Genomic DNA, 16,453 nt, shown 5'->3' with positions numbered 1-16,453 from the left:
TTTGAAGAACCATTCCTCAAGTAATCCCTCGATCACACTTGTTCATGAACGCTTCGAACATGTTACAAACACCCCTCTCGAACAAGGAGCAAATAATAACTCGATCTTCGAACCAACAGGGACACTACTACTCAGATTCCTCAATATGCTCAGGGTAAGAACCCAGGAGTGGTGGGCTTTGACTATTTTGGTTAAGAGGATATTTGAGAGTTTGAAGGAGGAAGACAATCGAAGAAGAAGCACTATCACATAGCAAACTTCTCAATCGTTTAGGCTATCACATAACAAAACTTTCTATCGCATAGGCTATCGCATAGACAAAGAGAGCCTATCGTATATGCTCTGAGTTTGTCGTGTAGACTATTACATAGTCTCCCATTTGCAATCTTTTGTTCTCTTTGGTATTAGCCTCTTAGCCGTAAAATGAAAAACTCTTTTTCATTTTATTCCAAGGGCCATAAAATTTCCATAACCACCCACCAAGGTAGTTTTTGAGAAAAATTATTATTATTCAAAATAATAAATAATATAAATAAATATGATAACCAACTTATCATATTATATTTATTATAACCTATAGTTTTAATATTGCATCACATACAATATAAATTATTCTTTTTCTCTATTTTATGGAATTTAATATAAATCATATTTATATTAAATTAACAACTATTTGAATCTCATTCAAATATTGATTCCTCCAATTAATGTATCAAATAATTATACTAATTATATCATATATAATTGGATTAATTTAATTATATCATATATAATTAAATTCTCTCTTATTAATTTAAATAATTCAAATTAACCCAAAACTTGATTCTCAATATAATCTTTTTGAGCTACCAAGGGGACCTTATGGACCTGTAGCTTGAAGCTCCAACGGTACGTGAATAATTAATTAAACTCTTGAATTATATTATCCAATATCTGTTAATTCTCAGACACTCCACTAATGACTGACAGTTGCACTATTCTCATTATAGATATATTTCTGTGTCCACTAGATATAACCAATCAATAGTGCGATGACCCTTCATAAATTGTTCGTAAGTACAATTGGGCCAAATTACTGTTTTGCCCCTATAGTTACATCTAACTCCTTAAGTACCACTAATTTCTCTAATGAACAATAAGTCATAGTCCCACTATAACTGAGTCCTCTCTGGCCGAGAGAGGGTGTGGCCACTATGTTTAAGACACAGAATCAGTCCTTAAGGGAGCAAATTATCTATTTACCCCTGCATCGAGTAAGGAGTTAATTCCGTCTTGTGTAGTTGAGTTCCCAGCTCCCCAATTAGATAAATCCCCAAAATGGTAGGCTTGTTGAGTTGGCAATCTGGCCACTCTCACCGATACAAATCAAAGGATCGCCTTCATGAGTGAGCAGAAGTTCACAACTCACTTAGTATTCAGGTCATTTCTCCTATGGTCATCCTTAGTGAAATGTAAGTCTCTATTATCAACGTTGTTATATAAATAGACTAATTATTCTGTGGTCCGGTTTTATACAAACTCTTTGTATAGGATACCTCCGCTCGCATGTCTCTACATGAATGATTAGGATTAGATCATTTGTAGCACTTTATAATATTTGTAACACCTACAAAGCGGGTCGTATCCATAGTGTCACCAGGATAAGCTACCCAATCTTATCTATCTACTATAGACCATTTAGGTTATTATTTAAACAAGATCTACCTATATGTCTCTACATACTTGTTTAAAGCTACATAAAATAACATCGGGTCTTAGTTTATTGAATTGAGTATATGCTTATAAAATAACACTTATTTTATTAATAACTATATGTTTATACAGAGCTTACAAACTACGAGATTACAAGGAGATTTAGGACACCATTCCCAATACTTTATTGTTCAAATTCTTTTCTTTTTTGTTTAGATTCTTGAAGCCGTTTTTCGGACTCATTAAGGCGACACTCAAGGTCGCGTATAGTAGACGATGATCCAAACAACTCAGAAGGAGTAACACCTACTCTATAACCACGAACACGCCTTGTTTCTCTGATCCAAATACTCGTACGAAATCTCATCCTCGTTCATGTCAAATGTACCATCGATCACTTGAGAAGCATACGATTTAAGTTCCGACTACAAATACAAAATCATATATTATAATTCAAAACTAACACATATAAATTCAAGTGTTTACAACAAACATATGTCACTTCATGAAAATCTATACATCAACATCAGGATTTCCCATATAGTTATCATCGAAATAAACTCTATCATTCAAATGAATACAACAATTTGCACTCAATTACAACAAAATAAATATTGATGACTTAACATAATATATTAACTTTAACACAACTCTATTAATGGGTGTAATTATGTTATATAATATAATTGGGCAAGAAATAGACCATCATTCGATCCAATTTGTAGTGTTCTCAATTCAAATATTTTCTAACTAACATGTTAAAAACAAGAAAAATAACAAAATCAACAAAGAATTTACTTACACAAACTTAGGAAAAGCACTAAAAGCTAATGTGTTCTATGCTTCTCTTTATCCCATCATAGTAGCAACTAAGTATGGTTAGATATTTCCAAATTGGAAGATTCTAAAGAAAACCCAACATTTATATACTACATAAATTGTATCCAAGTTCAAATCCAAACACAAATTAAGGAGACTTCTTTAAATCAATCATTTCTAGAACAAAGCAACAAAGATGATAAATTAATGACCTTGACTCAAATTTTAACCAATAACATCATATCTATCCATGATTTTGTACTTACCATTTTCTCCTGTGTAGTTTCATTCACAGTTGATCTACTATTGCTTAAGTGAGTTAGCTCCTAAATTCTAATTCAACTCAGTTCTTCATTAGTGACTTAAACCTATTTAAGTGAAAAATATTATATATTAGATAAGTTGACTAAATTAAAAGAAGCTTATGTAATTTTTCATTTAATTACCTCTTTTTCAACTCTTTATTGTATACTTGCGAACCACATGTGTGATATACATTCAATTTAGAACGGTTCTTTTGGTTTCTTTCACAGATCTCTTGTATTTCAAATGTAGAGTATAGGCATCAATAAAAAATAAATCAATAAGCACAACTTTTTTTATGTACAAGAAAAAGATATTAGAATCAACCTGATATTCAGTTGACTTCCACAACTTTGAAATATATTTTGCATCTTCTCTTGTAATTTATGGAGGAATATTAGCTAAAGCTTTTGCAACTGTATCATATTTGTATAACCATTTTTTCTTTCAACTGTCTCTCTAATTATTATAAGATCGGTGAATTTGAAGCAATATTGAAGCCTCATGACCTTCAACTTTAAATCGTTCCTACAAAGAAAATGGTGGTTGTAATTTAATGATGTAGGAAGTAAATTAAAAGAAAAAATATATTATTTTTTTACATACCAATGTAAGCTCAAATAATTTCCTTTTTTTTGTTGTATCAATATAACTTTTTACCTGTAAAGGAGTAAAGTTGACTTGTCTAGTTAAGATAGTGTATTGGCTTTTAAAGATATCAGCATTATCTCCAACGGATCGTTTCTTCCTCCTTGATACTTCAAATTTTATCTCATGAGGTAGTTTAACTAGTTTGAGATTACATGTGGGACCACGTACTTTTCTTACTCTAAAAGAAGATTCTAGAAAGAAAAGAAAGTAAGTTACTAACAAATCAAACATAAATAATATATATATATATTATTAAAAACATGTTACCTCTATTAAGAAATTTTTCATGACTAGTAGTTGATCCAATTTCCCCGTAAACGATGAAGCTTCTAAACCAACTTTTTCTTTAGAATTTGTTGAAGATTGTTGATTTTCAACTATTTGGTTAGAAGTAGATGCAATCGTATTATTCTCGTGACTATCTATACTATTATTGTTGTTGAATGTGCTTCTTACTTTTTTCATCATTTACACAAATAATGAACTTGTTAGAAAAAAATAAGCTAGATAAATAACATAATAAAAATTGAGTATTAGTTTAAGAAATAAGAGATATCATATATTATAAAGTTAAAAAGAGATTACATAACATAAACGTCAGATAAAAAAAACTAAGAATTAAATTCCTCTATTTTCGTCTTCTCCATGATCTTCTTCTTGACAATCTTCATCTATGATCTAGATATTGTAATAATCTCTTGGATCAACTTTCAACACACAGTACCAAATCGGTTTTCTTCTATCTTCAAAGTAAAAATCTTGTTCAGATTGACACGCTAATATAAATGGCTCATTTGTAACGAATGTGTACATTATATTCACACTAGTTAGTCCATGACCATCAATTCTAATTCCTTTACCAAGATTGTTGATATTTCACCATTTGCATTTAAACAAAACAACTTTGTTTCCACCCATATATTGCAATTCAATAATATCATACAATAAATCAAAGTACTCTTGATCATCAGTTCCTCTCACTACTATCCCACTATTTTTTTCTTAAGTCATCACCATCCTTGATACGAAATCTAATTCCATTAACAATGTACCATTTGTAGCATGTTACTTTTTGTGATGGACCTCGAGATAAATCTAATAATTGTTTGTCAACATTGTTCCTTCTATCGATATACAATTTAGTAACCTACATAGAAAATACTATCATGTATTAAAATGAATAAAAATTTTGCTATTTTACAAAGAAGTTTTGTTATTTCAACTTTAAGAAGATTTATATCGTCCACTTTAACCACTTTTGAGCACAAGATCTTAAAAAAGTTTCTCAATTTAATCAATACACCTTCAACTTCCTTTCTCATCAACCCTTGGAGTGCATATGGAAGCAAATATTCCATAATAATATGATAGTCATGACTTTTAAAACCAAATAATTTTCTCCCTTTTAGATCGACACATCTTCCAACAGTAGAAGAGAATCCATCTAAAACTTTTAATTTCTTCAAATACTCACAAAATGCATTTCTCTCATCTATTGACAATGTACAACATGAGGTTGGTAAGTATAATTTGTTTTTTTCTTGTATTGGATGCAATTCCTTTTTTATATCCATTTATTCAAGATCAACACGAGACTTCAAATTATCTTTAGTCATCCCTTTAATATTCAACAATGTATTGATCACGTTTTCATAAACATTTTTTTTCAATATGCATGACATCTAAATTGTGTCGCAATAATAAAGTGCTCCAATAAGGTAACTCAAATAATATGTTTTTCTTTAGCCAATCTTAGAATGTTTTCTCTTTTTCAAACTCTTCCCAAATACATGTTCTCCAGATTGGTTCACTTGTTCAAGTATATCACTTCCAAACAAATTCTTAGGAGGTAGGAGGTAGGTTTTCTTCAACAAACCCATAAAAAAACTCTTGTTGTAGTCTCCATTCATGTTCTATGGGTAAGAAACGACGATAACCCATGTAACACATCTTTCCACTATTTTTTAAATAAAGTGATTGAGTATCAAAATTACATGAAGGACAAACTAAAGTACCTCTTGTATTCCAACCAGATAAGTTTTCATATGCTGGAAAATCATTAACTGTCCATAATATTGTTTTTGGTTTCAAACCAAAAGGTCTCATACCAATGGAGATAGTCATTCTCACTTATATATCCATCATCCTCCTCTTATCTAACCAATGTGGGACTTTGGTTGCATTCCCAATAGCTCTTTCATACACATCCATGGTGGCAAATTATATGGGATAAGAATGATAGGCCAGACGCTATAAGAGAGACTCATATTTCCAAATGGATTAAATCCATCACTAGCCAATCCAGGTCGAACATTTCGAGGCTCTAAAGAAAATAAACTATATGATACATCAAGTGTTTTCCAAGCAATAATTTCAACAGGATGCCTAAGAACTCCATCATCTACTCATCCATTCAAATGCTAAGTCATACTTGATGCGGTCTTTCTTGATATGTTTAATCTTTTTAATCTTGGAGTTATAGGAAAATATCGCAAAACTTTTTGTAGAATCTTCTTCTTTTTATTTATTTCATTTGGCTTCCACCTAGATTCTCCAAAAATTGAACATTCATCAACGTTCGCATTTTTCTTCCAATATAATTGGTAATTATTAGAGCATGCACGTATCTTCGAGTAATGAAGCCCTAAATCTTGAAGGAATTTCCTTGTCTCATAGTAATTATTAGGTAAATCAGTACCTTCTGAAAATGCATCTTTTAATAACTCAAGCAGTAAAGTAAATGATTTATTACTCCAACTTCCAAAAGACTTTAGATGAAACAACTTCATAATGAAAGACAACTTAGAATATTTTTGACACCCAAAATAAAGCTCTTTTTCTGCATCATTCAACAATCTATAAAACTTAGAAGCATTCTCATTAGGTTCTTCATCATAATCATGCTTATTTAATTCTCCTTTACCAATCCAGTTATCCGTGTTAAAACCACCAAAATGATCATCTAGTATTTCCAAAACATCTTCATCATTAATCTCATTATTATTTTCTCCTACTTCATAAGTAAACTTTCTTCACCATGCATTGTCCATCTAGTGTAACTTGGATCTATTCCAAACATTAACAAATTTGCTTCAACATCATCTCGAGTCTTAAGTACTACATTATTGCATCTTTTACATGGACAAGATATTTGACCAGACGTTGCTTGCATAAATGCAAAATCCAAAAAACTTCTAACTCCGTATCTATATTCTTGCAATACTCGATTTCCAATTTGCATCCAACTTCTATTCATGTTATACACTTCTTTGTAAAAAAGTAATAGATTACTTGAACCAAATTAGTACTTGTCTAAATGTATATACTCAAATGGTCCACTGATTGGTATTGTTCCACACAAGTCATTATTTGAGACATCCCTGAAACAAAGGAGACACAATCTAATTAAATAAAGAATGAGCATTACCTTCCTCTTATGTCATGAAAGATCAGAGGGTCCATTTCCATTTCCAAATTTCTTCCTTTACTATCTACTTTTTACCCATAATTTAAAAAAACCAAGCCAAAATTTAAAAACTAAAAAAATAGCTTTTAAAAATTTATTTTTGGAATTTGGTTAAGAATTAAACCATTATACTTAAGAAAGATGCAAATTATTATTAAAAATAGGGGGTGCTTTAATCAATTTGAAAATTTAAAATTTCATCAAACATAAAGTCTAATTTAACATCAATATATCAAGTTTCAATTTTTTTTGAAGGAATTAGAGACATTCAAATAGATAAAAAGGTAAAAGTTAAAAGGGAGTAGAAGTTGTAATTTAAAGAATAAATTATTATATAAGTGAGAGAATTAAAAAAGTAATTAGTGATTGATGTGTGTTGAATTTGGTAGAGTTTGGTCGGATTGAGACAAGTTTCCAAATTGCTTAAAGCATCCCTTCATTCAATACCATTGCAAATTACTTAACTCAAACCTGACGCTAACCCTACAAAATTAAATGAAAATACCATAAACGAAAAGCAAAAAGAAAGAGATGAAATGACAAATTCAAGATGAAAGCTTTTCATTTTCGTTCATGTTCATGGTGTGGACCAATACTCTCTTCAATGAGAAAAAAAAAAAAACCTCAAAGTAAAGAGAAGCTCATATTTTGTTGCTAACCAATAGTGAAATAGTACTTATCTACTTTGTTCTTCATCTTAATAAGTATTTGTTTAGCATTAATAACCTTAGTTTTGCATAATATATATGTGTTTAGATCGCACAAAAGAATATACAATGAAAATCTGTCTATATTGCTCATGGTTTCTGCAAGGTTGATGTATAATATAAATATCAAGCTTCATATGCCAATAACATAGGATTAGCCTATGTAATTAACAAATATGTACAAAACTTGAGATAAGTAAATTGATATACCAAACACATACTTGATCATTTTATCAAACATGTGTTATTGTCAAAATTAACTTTTATTGAAGAAAACCAAAAATATGATAAATATACACATACAACCACATATATGGTAGGACTAAGAACAATAAAAGAGGGAAGCGTTCGGATTGGGAGGGGCTTTTTCCGTGTCATTAAAATAAACTTTTGTCAAAGACTTCTCTTTGGATTGACTAGGGAATTCTTTTTTTTTTTTTTTTTAAATCATTTTTATTTAAATTTTTTGATTAAAAAATGCTTAAAATATACTTTGAAAATATTCCGAAAGCTAAGTGGTTGTTAAATACTTCAATGTTTCCAAAATGATTTATTTTCAAAATTAAACACTTGAAAAGTTAATCCAAATACATCCTTAATAGTGTTGCTTGATTTGTAGAAAAGTAGTGTTTCTGTTGCAAAATCGACAATTAAAGAACACAAAAAGGAACGTAGAGATAGAAAAGATCGACACACAGATATACGTGGTTCACTAACAGTGTGTTAGCTACATCCACGGGCAGAGGGAGAACAATATTATTAGAAAGAATATTTTCAGAAATTACATAAAAAAAACGGCGCCTCTAAGATTAGAGAGTTTATATAACGCATTACTCTAAACCCTAGGGTCATAATCGTAAATAACTACAAATAAATAAATATGCGGAATCTGAAATCTGAATAGGTACTTGATTGTTCAAAGTGCCAACAAACAGATTTAAGGCATTTCAACAATTTTATTGAAAAACTTATGTATATCGTAAAAGTAAAAGAATATGGAGGTAATGAAGAAGGAAAAATTAGTAAACAACCAAAGAAAATATAAAAAGAAGCGATTGGAGTTGAGATGAAAACTTGAATGAAAATGAAGGAAAATAAAAGGAAATTGCATGGTAGAAAGGATAGGATTGAATTGGAGTTTGTGTGTTGGTCCAAAATAGGCCTAATAAGCAAAAACGACATCTCAACATGAGAAAAGGCACCGTGAAATTCCCCTACCCTTTGGAAGTGCAAAATAGGAGGTCAATTAGATCAAACATTTCTGTTCTTGTAAGGGCTCTTTATAGAGTTGGCGGAAAACTACCTTCATTTTCCCTTAACCAAACTAATCTAACACACACATGTCCATCTCTGAACTCCAATTTTTATGCATTCTCTTTTTACTTAATTACTCGATGGGGTCACCTTTCAATAGTCATTTGGGATATTCGACGTTCACATATCTCTATTATGTCTTCATGACTTTGTTTTTTGTCCCACTCAAAAAGTCCCATCATTAATATATATTCATGATCTTCTCCTTATCTAATCAATGTGAGACTTTTGTTTATATTTCCAACGATCTTCCCTTCGAATAAAAGACAATATAGTCTCCTCTCATATTCATTTATCCGATCATCTCTTCAACTTCAATGAGAGTCTATTCTTATCCAAGTTGATTCTTGGAGCACTTTGCTTGTTTGGTAGAAGCTTAATCGTGGATCACTATGACTATGTCATCAAGTTTTACCATATTTATTCATTACTTTAGATTTGTACCCCGACATGAGAGTAATATTTGGGACTGTACCCATCTCCAAAACCGATTTTGAAGAAGTTCTAGGAGTTTTGAAGGAGTCCTTGAGCTCATATTGGTCATGGGTTGAGAAAGGGAATTGAATTCTTGAGATCTAATTTACCGTTGTCCTCAATAGCTTAGTGGTAGTGCGGTTTGCTATTAATCTATTGATTATAGGTTCAGATCTTAATTGAGGAGATTTGGTCCATTTCAATTTTGTCGCTTTCAATTAATACGGAAAAATATTAAAAGATATAATTCTTCAAAAAGAAAAAAGTAAAAATTGTCATGTGGCAATTAGATGGATGCAGTCTAGGATGTACTCAAGTATTTTTTCACGGACATGACTTTGATATTACTTGATACAAATTTGAAATACTATGTTGAAAATTGTAAGTCATGTTGTGGCATTAGTTTGGATAATTTGGATCTTGTCCAACCTAATGTAAAAGGTACAGTTTGCCTTGATTTGGAAAGATATGGAAGAGAAAAGGGAAAGAAAAGGATTTGCACGATTTTGAGAGTTTGCATTGTTTCTTAGTTTCAATGGCAATTGAAAAAAAAGCAAAACATATGCGAATGAGACACCCAATTCGGAGGGCTGTATATAATTAAAAATGAAAGGAAGTAGCATATTAACTATCTTCAAAATATGGTAAGATATATCCAAAGGGTTCCACTTCCATGTAGCAACTCTCAACATCCACTTTATAACAAGCTTTATTTTATTTTTATTTTTTTACCTTTTTTCATCTTATTTTCTTTTCATAAATAATCATGCCTTGACCAAATTTAAATAAAATAAATAAAATACTCTCTCTCTCTCTCTCCCTCCCTCTTTCATTTTACAAAGATATCACATGTTTCTTCTTCAAAACTCACCCTCTCTCCTTGAGAAAGTTCTTAATCATTCTACAAAGATATCACATGTTTCTTCTTAGAAAGCTTTTAATTATTCTACAAAGATATCACATGTTTCTTCTCCATAATTCATAAACATGCTTCCATTTACTTTTTCTCTTCTTTTTTTCCCTCATAGCAAATTCTGATTAGGAAGATGATGGATAACTTCTAAAAATGAGATTCACAATACATTGCTTTGTGGAATATGCTAGGCTTCCAGGATTGAAGAGAATCAAAATAAACAAGAGATATAGTATTTACGAGGAGGAGAAACATAACATTTGAAGCATTCAAAAATTGATCGATGTCATCCTTCACAGTTGATGTCATTTTCTCTTACTTGGTCGTCAGAACTGGAAGTGACCGTGGATCCAAATACAAACAATAAACGAACAAATCCAAACAATCAATGATTCGAAATCCAGATCCAAAAGCAAAGGAAATCGTAGAGTTTATTGAAGAACAAAAATCGTCTAAGTCCATACCTCATGATGAAACTCGAAAGGCAAAGGATAGAAATTGTCCTCACACTGTTGAGGACAATTGAACAATGTGATCAAATGACCTCGACAATCGAGTTGGAGATAAACAGAGGAAGAAAATTCAGCCGGAGAGGAAGGAAATTCAGCCCTAAGAAATGAAGTGAGAATTAACCCTTGAGAAGAGTTTTTTTTTTCTTTTCTAAATTAGAAAATATAAAAAATTTAAATGAACTTTTTACAAAGGTTTAAAATTTCTTCGATTAATGTACATTTTTTCACAGAGTTCTTATAACCTTCAATAAAAATAAGTATTTTAAAGGTTTTCTGAATGCTTTGATAAAGATTAATACATTTTTTCTCCAAAAAAATTTCATACATTTCTTAGTTAATGAATATAATCATTTCAAAATTTTTAAATAATTTTTTGTAAAAATATATTTTCTTCAAGGGTTTTTTTAAAAGTGTGGCAACATAGATTTTTAAATTTTCATGATGCACAGTGGCAACATAGACAAAATCAATTGAAAATCACAATATAAACTAAACAGAAATAATCATAAATGTCCTATTATTGAAAAAATTAAATTAATCAATGATTACCAAAGCAAACTAAAAATACTACAAGAAAAAAAAGGTTGCCCCGACGCGTAAATCAGCCGTCAGGAGATCGATCGTTGGGAGACAGGGTCTCTCCTGACGATGTAAAAGAAGCGTCGAGAGTTAGAAATAACTCCTGACGCCATATATTAATCGTTGGGAGTTATTGTCACTCTCAACGAATTAATTACCCGACGACTATCAAGGGCTATCGGGAGATCTTGTATAAAAATCAGATCGGAACTTCTTCTTTCCTAGATTCTGGAACCCTAGAGAGAGCGCATGAGAGACCATTTGCCTTCTTCCCCCAAATGGCACCGTCTGAGAGTGAAGCTGAGAGAGAGGTGTCGTCATTCGCTGGTTTGTCCGAGAGAGAGAGGTTTCGTCGTTCGTTGGTCACTGGTTTGTTCGAGAGAGAGAGAGAGAGCTGTCGTCGGTTGCTAGTTGTCCGAGAGCATTGGTTTATTGGTTGGTTGTTGTTCATCATTCACAATCAACAGTCGTTGGTCACTAGTTCATTTTCCACAATTCATTTTTCGTCTTCGCCGCTGTTCGTTCGCCGTCATCGCCACCATTTGTTCCTACATTTTCATGAGTTATCTTCCCTCCAATTTCTATGATTTCTTGTAATTTTGATCGTTGTTATACTGTTCTTATGCCGTTATACTATTCTTACTGTCGGATTTGTTTGGATTCTACAATCGCAATCAATTTTGGACTTTATAACAAAAGTTGCAATCTAATTATCATTGACAATTATGTGGGATCCATTTCTATTTTTGGGAAACCTTTGAGCATTTTCGAGATTTTGTCCTTACGATACATTCGTACCATCAATTACTATCTATATGGTTTTTGTCATACTTAAAATTAATATCAGTAATTTTAAATAATTTGATATATAAATTGTATTGGTATAATGTTGATTACCAATGATATCGATATTCATCTAAATAGGAGGAATACTGATACATTTTCTGGTGTTCTAGTGTCATATTTCTGCACAAGGTTACAAAGAAATACTCTAAAGCCTTCTTAATCAAACTATGTGTGTTAGCCTACAAATAATACAATACACCAACTTCAGTTTACCTATTGAATAGCTATTACCAATGCATGACTTTGTTTATAAAAACCCCATTGAATTAATTAACTTAATCATCCATATTTATCCTTTTTATTTTCCCTTCTTAATTAGTTAATTAATTTTTCATCAATAGCCTCTGTTTGGTTATGGAAATAAAATAAAGAAAATTGGGACTTAGTTTATTTAAGTAGTGAATCTCAAGGCCAAGGTTATTTAAGTAGTGAATCTAAATCCCATTCTCCTTATCTTTTTTTTTATTATTCCTTCCATTTCTTGCTTTGTGAGAGAGGATTAGGAGATGAAAAATCATGTTTATTCATTAATTAGATCAGCAATGACAATCTGGATGGTTTTGTACACTATACTAATTTAAAATTACTTTGAATTAGAGCAGAACTAATCTACCTTAAATTAACAATATAATCCTTCAATTTTTTTTCAGTGTAACCCATTTAAAAAATCATCAAATAAAAGACATCTTTGAACCTTGTTATTTTGTTGGATAAATAAAATAATAGACATTGGTTTCAATTTCACCTACTCTTTTTCCCTTTTCACCTTCATATTTGTCAAAGATATTCCTCTCTTTTTTTTCTCTCTCTCTCTTAAAATAAAAATAATGAGAAGGCATTTCATTGTTTTGTTTTTAATTAATTTAAGGGCCCTCCAAGATTTATGAGTAGTCTTTGTCCTTTGTCCTCTAATATAGGTTATTGTTTTGGATTAGAAGTTGGTCAGAAAAGATTTATTTTTAAGGATGAAAAAAGAATGGATCAAACTAATGAATAAGTTATCAAAGGAGTATCCCAGTTTTTAGATCTGGCGAAGTTTCATGTTAATGGTTCCGGACGAATAAGATGTCCATGCAAGAATTGTATGAATTCAATTTGGGAAAAATTAGATATCGTGGAATGACATCTATTAACATATGAAATATCTCCCTCATATCGTGAATGGGTATATCATGGAGAGTCGGTAAACTTATCTAGAGGTTTTGAAAGTCATACAACTCATTCAATACACAATGTTGAAATAAATAGTATAGAGGATAATGTTGTTGAAGAAAATGAGATGTTGAATCTTATAAACGATCTACAAGTTCCAATTGAAAACAAAGATGCAAATGAAGAAGGGATTGAGAATGAAATATCCTCTAATGGTCAAGAAAGAGATGCCTCGAACTTATTCGAGGATTTAATGACCGAAGCATGTAATGAACTATACCCTGATTGTTCGCAATTTTCATCCTTGAACTTTTTAATGAAGTTAATGAAAGAACTCGACTAAGGAGAACCTTGAGTGGAAGCGGATCGACCAAATTCCATTAATTATCAAGTACAAAGTTTGCAGTAAACATACAAATAGATATGCATTCAAAATTAAATCACAACATACTTTATAAAGAAAATGGGTTTCAAGAAACCTCATTTTTGAATAACCTTTCTTCGTGTTTCTCTCTCGAACAGTCATGAACAACTTGAAGACCTTATTCAAGAATTTTTCGAACCAAAATCGGACACAACCACAATACTACCTCATTATTCTCAGGGTGAAAACCCAGGAGTGGTGGGCTCTGACTATTTTGGTTTAAAAGGAAAGGTTAATGTGTAGAGGAAGAAGATTGAGAGCTTTCTCACAAGACAAAATCACATAAATTTTCTGTAACCACTTTCTCTCAATCGTTCAACCAAGTAGCGATTCGTAGAGGAAAAAGAAAAACCAATTTTTCTTTTATTCCTCTTGCCATAAAAGATAATCACCTCCACTAAAGTGGATGGAGAGAGAAAAGATGGGAAAGAGAGTTGTAATTCCCTTCCTTATTATTCAAATAATAATATAATATAAATAAATATGATAGCTAACTTATCAAATTATATTTATATTAAATTATACGTTATATCAAATATAACATATAACCTATAGTTTTAATATTGTATCACATACAATATAAACTATAGTTTATTTTCTCTATTACATGACATTTAATATAAATCATATTTATATTATATTTAATAACTATGAATACAATTCATAGAAAATATATTTGAATCTCATTCAAATATCTATTTCCTCCCATTAAACTATAATGTATCAAATACATTATGACAATTATATCACGTATAATTGAAATAATTTAATTATATCATATATAATTAAATCCCTCTATTAATTTGAATAATTCAAATTAATCCAAGACTTGTTCTCAAGTAAATCCTTTCGAGCTACCAAGGGACTTCATGGACCTGTAGTTTGAAGCTCCAACGATACATGAATAATTAATTAAACTCTTTAATTACATTATTCACTATCTGTTAACTTTCAGGTACTCCACTAAAGACCGACAACCGCACTCTTCACACTATAGATATATTTCTGTGTCCATTGGATATAACCGATCAACAGTACGATGACTCTTCACAAATTGCTCGTAAGTACAGCTAGGCCAAAATACTGTTTTGCCCCTGTAGTTACATCTAACTCCTTAAGTACCACTGATTGCTCTAATGAATAATAAGTCATACTCCCACTATGACCAAGTCTTCTCGGGCCAGGAGAGGGTGTGACCACTATATTCAAGACCCAGAATCGGCCCTTAAGGGAGCAATTTATCTACTTGCCCTTACATCAAGAAATGAGTAAATTTCATCTTGTGTAGCTGAGTTCCCAACTCCCCAGTCAGATGAATCCCCAAAATGGTAGGCTTGTTGAATTAACAATCTGGTCAATCTGACTCATACAAATCAAAGGACTGCCTTCATGAGCAAGAGTTCATAACTCACTCAGGATTCAGGTCATGTCATCGATGGTCATCTTAGTGAAATGTAAGTCTCTATTATTAGCAACGTTAGATAAAGAGACTAATCATTTCGTGGTCCGATCTTATACAAACTCTTTGTATAGGATACCCCTGCTCGCATGTCTCCACATGAATTATCAGGATCAGATCATTATAAAATAGCACTTTAAAACACTTATAATACCTACAAAATGGGCCGTATTCGTAGTTTCACCAGGATAAGGTATCCAGCCTTATCCATCTACTACAGACCATTTAGGTTATTATTTAAACAAGATTCACTTGTATGTGTCTACATACTTGTTTAAATTACATGAAATAATCTCGGATCTTAGTTTATTGGATTGAGTATATGCTTATAAAATAATACTTATTTTATTAACACCAATATGTTTATACAAAGTTTACAAATTACGAGATTACAAGGAGATTTAGGACATCATTCCCAATAGTTGATGCATATCAAAGTTCTCAATGATTGGAGTAACAAATTGTTTGACATGTTGCTGGAATTGTTAAAGCAATTTTTCCAACTGGAACAGCTATACGTACTTCCTTATATGATGCTAAGCGAAAATTGTGTGATTTAGGTATAGGTTATGAGTCTATACATACGTGCAAATATGATTGTGTTTTGTATCGAAAAGAATTTGTAGAATTGCAACAACGCCCCGTTTTTGGTGAGTCTTAGTAAAAAGTTAATGATCGCAAGGGTAAAAAAATACCATATAAGGTATTGTGTCATTTTCTATTGATACCGAGATTAAAACGATTGTTTGCATCAAAAGAAGGCGCTTCTGACATGAGATGGCATAAAGATAAGCGAGTTGAAATGGAGGATGTATTGCGACTTCCAGCTGATGCAGAGGGGTGAAAACATTTTGATCGTGAATTTACTCATTTCGCTTTAGATCCCTGAAATTTTTGTTTGGGATTAGCTTCAGATGGGTTCAATCCATTTGGCAATATGAGTACTTCTTATAGTATGTGGCCTGTGGTGATAATCCCTTATAATTTCCCCCCTTGAAAATGCATGAAGGAAACAGATTTCTTCATATCTTTGCTCATACTTGGTCCAAAATCTCCTGGAAAGGAAATTGATGTTTACTTGCAACCGTTGATTGAATAGTTGAAAGAGTTATAGACAATTGATGCGCAAACTTATGATTCTG

Source organism: Benincasa hispida, chromosome 6 (genome assembly GCF_009727055.1).
Source record: "Benincasa hispida cultivar B227 chromosome 6, ASM972705v1, whole genome shotgun sequence".
Taxonomy (NCBI): domain Eukaryota; kingdom Viridiplantae; phylum Streptophyta; class Magnoliopsida; order Cucurbitales; family Cucurbitaceae; genus Benincasa; species Benincasa hispida.
Note: the sequence above shows the minus strand (reverse complement) of the source record.